Source organism: Pinus tabuliformis, chromosome 6, assembly GCF_031772625.1.
Source record: "Pinus tabuliformis cultivar Carrire ecotype Pingquan chromosome 6, CPIR1, whole genome shotgun sequence".
Classification (NCBI taxonomy): domain Eukaryota; kingdom Viridiplantae; phylum Streptophyta; class Pinopsida; order Pinales; family Pinaceae; genus Pinus; species Pinus tabuliformis.
Genome location: NC_142292.1, coordinates 1,495,441,374 through 1,495,447,508, shown reverse-complemented (window position 1 = coordinate 1,495,447,508; position 6,135 = coordinate 1,495,441,374).

The window sequence follows — 6,135 nt, the reverse complement described above, 5'->3', positions numbered from 1 at the left end:
TAGGTGTAAATGGTTGAATGTTGCCTATGGAAATGGTTACATGTAAATATATGAGTGCACTTATTATTTTTAATGTGGGTAATGCGTGGAATGTCCATGTTTTATAGTGAAAACTCTATTGGAAAAGTCTATAAAACATATTATAAATCAACAAAATAAAATAAAAAAATCATTGAAAAATTCATGAAGCTTGTAGGTCTGTTGTAAATTTAAAATGGGGCCTTTAGAGTCTTTGAAACTAGTATTTAGTGAGTATTTGTTGGTACAGCCATGAGGCATATTGCATGTTTAAAGTGGAGAGCTTAAAGAGCCTTTGAGTATCACAAAGTTTAAAAGTCCTTTTTAGACTGTTATAAACCTGAAAAATTATCTTTTGTGTAGGTACAAGATGTAACATGATGCTTGAATATCTCTTGAAATTCTAGTTGGTGTAACATGTACTCTCTTTCCCCAAGTAGAATCCTAAAATTTGTTGGGTTGAATGTCTTAAGGCCTTTCTAAGATATTGGGAGAAGTTAAGGCATAATATGGCTTGTGCTAAGAAATTAATAATTATCTTGGCTATATGATTTTCTTTAGTTTTAATTCCTTTGTAGGTAATATGGGAATAAATAGAGCTACTTATATGTATGCAAGACAAATATCAAGCTTAAAGTATATAATGAGGCTTAAATTCACATCAATTATCAAATTGGAAGAATTTATCAAATTTAATATTGGAAATCTTTTATATGGTAATTATGCCACTTTTAAGCATAAAAATATGATTTAGACCTTCTTCACATTTGGCGGAAAAATTGTTCTCTCTTTTATTTTTGGTGGGAAAGAGTTATCCACTACATAAAAGAAGGGAGTATGTCGAGATGTATTTTTCTTGTTTTACCCGTAAGAATTTGTGTGGATTTACACTTATGAAGTAAATTTCTAATTTTCTCTTTTTATAAGAATAATGTTGACTTATTTTGTGATGGAAAAATTATTCATATTATTGTTTTAATACTATGTTATTTATTGGATGATCCGTTCCAAGCTAAGCCTTTGCAGGGGAGGTTTCCATACCCACAACCCTCGTAGTAAGAAAATACTCTAAGCATAGGCGGTGCATTTTGCACGACGTGGAAATCATGGCCTTTGCAAGGGAGTTTTGCCTTGGCATTTTGCACGTGGAAATGAGGGTGCAAAATGGTTGATGCTAAAATGCAGTTACGGGTTACATGAAGTCTTTTAAAGTTTCCCTGTTGCATGCACAAGCCCATATCATTGAAAAATTGCTAATTGGCTAAGTTTAAATCATGCGGGTGAAAAGTGTTGAAAAGAGCCCTCCACACTAGCATAAGGGAGATACTATAATAGTTTGGAAGTGAGGACAAAAAAGAGTATTAAAATAATAATTGTTTGGAAAATTCAGTTATGTGTTTTGACTTAGATGTAAATAGTAAACGATAAAGTTTAGGGTGAATAAAGCGAAGAATATTGTAGTCTAACTAGGCTGTGGAATTGTCTGGAAAGTTATGGAAATTCCGGTCATATTTAGAGAAAATCCGGCAAGGATTTTTGTAAATCCAAGTTATAGTTGTTAAACTTCGAAATTTTAGGTGTCTTAGACATTTTTGATGGTGTTGAATCCATTTCCACCATTAAAAACACGATTCAAACACTGCCTCTACAAGATTTTTTGAAAAAAATTTGCTCGGATTCCGCCCACTTTTGACCGTCCGGGCAATTACGTCGCCTCGGTAGACGAGTCCATGAAGAAGTAGGTAATAAATTAATATTTATCCTCTTTATAATTTGGCTTGATTATTTAAAGTGGACATGAATTAATAAAACAATAGTTATGGGAAAAGCCCTCCAAATAAATAAATAAACAAACAGAAAGTAATTCATGAGGAAGATAAGGAATGACAAGGTATAGCCAGTTGACCCTCATGCCAACAAGGCACACCCTCAAGGTTACACATGGAATTAGTATCCATGTCATCTACCATGTGTCAAATGTATGGACATTCTAACATGGCTCTAGAACAAAATGTTTCTAAGGGTCATATCTTGGTGTCCTTGACTCGGAATGGGACAAATTGTATATCATCATAAAGCTCTTGATTAACTAAAGATGAAAATTCGGTACCCCACATCCTTAATTAGATATTAAGGGACCAGGCATGCTACAATTTTGTTCATGGATCTATAATAAATACACAATCTGGTATATCCCATCCTTCTTTTGAACCAACATAAATAGGCTCCTACAAGGTGAGGAGTTAGGTCAAGTGTTTCCTTTTTGTGTTAATTCTTGAATCTATCATTTGATCACTTCATTCTCTAGAAGAGAGTGTCTATATATCAAATCATTATGTAGAGGGAAACAATTTTCAAATCAATTTCTTATTTTACTGGATAGTGCAAAGATACCCACCATAGGTGAGATGAAGATATCTATGTATTCTTCCAATATCTTGTCCACTTACATTTTTTATCATGTAAGGATACCCCTTATAGAGGCCTTAGAAATGGAAATTATCTCTTAATCATTTTTTATCTAAACCGTGAAAAGGGCAAACCTCCCAATATAAGATATTACATACTTACATTGCTAAGCTATATAATCAAAGAGACTACGATAGTCAAATCAACCTCTACTATCCTACAAAGCTAGACTCTCAAAGTAACTATAAAATTGAGGCATAGCCTCATAAATAGCATGACGCTTCCACATATATGATTGTCCTAAATTAACATCACAAAATTCAAGTAAGACAACATCATACATTGCCTCATGTTCAAAGGGATGGATTTCATAGTGTAAGTGGCATTGTTGAGTAATGTGAATGTCTTATCCATGGCTTCACCAATTGATAATGTATGGTTGGATCTATGGCATCATTTTCAAATTTAACTTCTTGACAACCTTGAATGAGATCTAATACAACCTCAAATAAGATCAATTTCTTCTAGTTATCACTATCAACAGTGAAATGTAGTGGTCTTAATTTGCAAGTGGAAAATGTTCTCATATTCTTAAAGCTCCTTTGGTTGGACCTTTGCAATAGAAACAATAACATTGGATTCTGCATTGATGATCTATTTTTCTCTATATTACTCATAATCTAAGTTCAATCCAAAATCAGATTCTAAGACTCTTAACTATTGATTTGTGTAGCTTGGGAGGTACTCCAAGCCCTAGGGTTCAGGGTTTGGGGGACAAAGTGCCACAAGGGTAGCTTGTGGGCTTGGAACCCTTGGATATTTGGGAAAATGTTATGGATTTATGACATGTGATGGATGAGGATGATAGTACTTGGAAAGATGATTCCAATGCAATGAAAATCGTCTGAATCTGAGTTTTCATTAGAGAGATATGAATTTTTGAAGTTGACCAGTAATTATTGGTTGTCAAGTAGGCCGACTTGAAGAGCCAATGGATGTGTCACTTCAAATGTGACGTTGAGCCCTTCTTTATGGTATATATAGAAGGTGATATGAGGGTGATAAAAGCATCCAACAAGTGCAATACATGACTAAAAGACAACTCGTTGAGCTCTGAAATAAGACGCAGCTTGGAGGTCCAATTAGCAAGTAGGAACATATATGTTTTAGGGTCCAAAATCTTCAGCAAGAGGCCAAGTTTGTTGTGCATGGGTGTGGTTTGTTTTGGGTGAAAAACAGAGCCTAAAAGGTTGTTTGGAGAATCCACCACCCTGTTTGAAGAAGTCGTAGCCCTAAAGGGAGCAACGAAGGGAGTTGGAGCCGTTGTGAGGGTGGAGAGTCCTCCCAAGAAGTTGTTGCAGCCCTAGATTGGACTGGAAAGGAGTGTCGCAATCCTCTTAGGGAGTCTATCCCTAGTTTGGGGTTGAATCTACCCTAGGAGAGTAGCACAAACAAGCAGCAAACTTGGAGGAGTCGCAGCAAGAGAAGGTAATTTCTGGGTGTATTTGTGGGTGGTTGGGGACTGTGGTGTATGCCCTAACCAATCCCATAAATTGCAGAATTGCATGAGACACAACAGCAGTATTTGGTATGTATTGGGTCACAGTTTGGTGACCATAATTGGATCAGACTTGTTGTACCCTGTTGGAGTCAACTATATGACATTCTAAGATGAGGTAAAGTCATATTAGGTGCATATCTAGTAGTGACGAGATTGGATGCCATAGGATTGTTGGAGGGCAGCGTGTTGGCTACCTAAAGTAGCCCTAGATGAGCTATCTTGAAGGAGGAAGAGCATTTGAAGGTTGGGTGAAGGATGGTACTAAAGTGCAACACTCTGATGGACAAGATTTGTTGCTAGCCTGGCATATTAGAGCTTGGGAATCGGCCAACCCAGAGAGCAGTTGATGAGCTTGTGTTCATTGTAGCAGACATGACTTGCAGCAGTGATAGGAGGCATCCCTCTTGAAGTCTCGATGTGTATATGCCTTGATGGACTAAGGCACTACTAGTGAGCAGTACGAAAGCGAAGGGCTAGCAGAACAAGATATGACATAAAAGTTGCAGCGAAGATTGTCATTGTATCTTGTAAACCATTGACTGTTGTATTACTCAGTTTGTTTAATATAACGAAGATTGGGATTTTACATATTGTACACTTTTGTTTAAAACTGTGTATATTGTGCGTATGTGATTTACTGCTTTATATCTCCATTGTGAAAAGTAGTTTATGGTTTAGATTCTTGGTTTGGTAGCATCAGTGATTTTAAGACTCTAACCTAGACCCAAGGTCGTGGAAATTCAACATTAACTTGACCAACAATTATTATTTGGAACAATATTTGTTAGCATTGTGTGAAAGGTTTTTGTGGATCTCACAAATGTCCTTCAAATTCCAATCACTCTTTTTTACAAGCATCTTATACTAGTTGTCCCAAGATTGGTTATCCTTTATCTACCCTTTATTTTACTAGTTATGGTACGTTTTTTTGTCCTACTTCTATGGCACATTTGCAAACACAAATTATTTATTACCCTTCTATCAAACTTTTTCTCAATCTTGACAACATACCAATAAGTAACTCCCAATGAAGTGATGTCCAAAATTGCATTTATGTTTGGATGTGTGTAGGCAAAAATTGTCTTTTAGAACCAAGTGTCACTCTAAGTCCTTGGTACAAATTTTAAGCGTAGGCTACGAAAGATAGTGTACTCCAACACCACTGGTCTTTCGCTTGGTGCAACAATATCTATTCCATGTACTAGTCATTGTAGTTTCCAACTTAGTAGAATTCGTCCTTTAGGGCATCAACAAAAACCACGCAAGTGGACTTTTTCCCAAATGATTGAAATACATTTTTAGCATGTTGTGCATCATAAGTGTCCCATAAACATGGCATGGGGAATGCATTTAGGAGTACAAATTTGATCTCACTATTAGAATTTTTTTGCGTAACATAAACCTTCCAACAAACTTAACTATCTCTCCATAGAATACATCTCTATCATGCCTTCAAAAAAAGGAATGTCAAAGTTAATTTGTAGCTTGAAGGTAATCACATCTCTAGTAACTACTTGTCAAGTTTTTTTCATCAACATTGAGAGTTGTTAAAAGATTTGGGCAAAATTATCCATCATCTAATTCCTCTTTCACCTGAGAGCTTTCTCAAGCTACATCTAGATATGATCTACTACTTGGTCATCCTTCTTTTCCTCTGTAATGGGAAATCACTTGACCCAAGTCTTCATAAAGCTCAATTAGTTCAAGAACAAATTCCCCATACCTTAACTTTGTAAAGGACATGCATGAAAAAACAACAAATGACAAACTACGTTAATACTACTAATTCAAATTATCTTGAGAATGAAATGAAGATAACAATAACATGGGAAAACATCTAAATAATTTGCAAAAACATAATAATAGAATAAACCCAAATTCTATTAATAAATGAAGTTTTGAAAAAACTACAATATGTGAGATAATACAAACTAGCTAATTTCTCTAAAAGAAGCATCAACAATGTTCATTTGCAAAAAGCCCATAACAAAATGCTAAAAGTGCTTTTTAACAAAAGTATAAGACCTCAAGAGACAAATCCTTGAGATCCAAAACCCCACCCTTGGGGTATGAGGGGGGAAAAGGAATGCAAACCCCAAGAACCTAGTTGATACATCATGTCAATCTTCAGAAAAGCACGGGAAGTG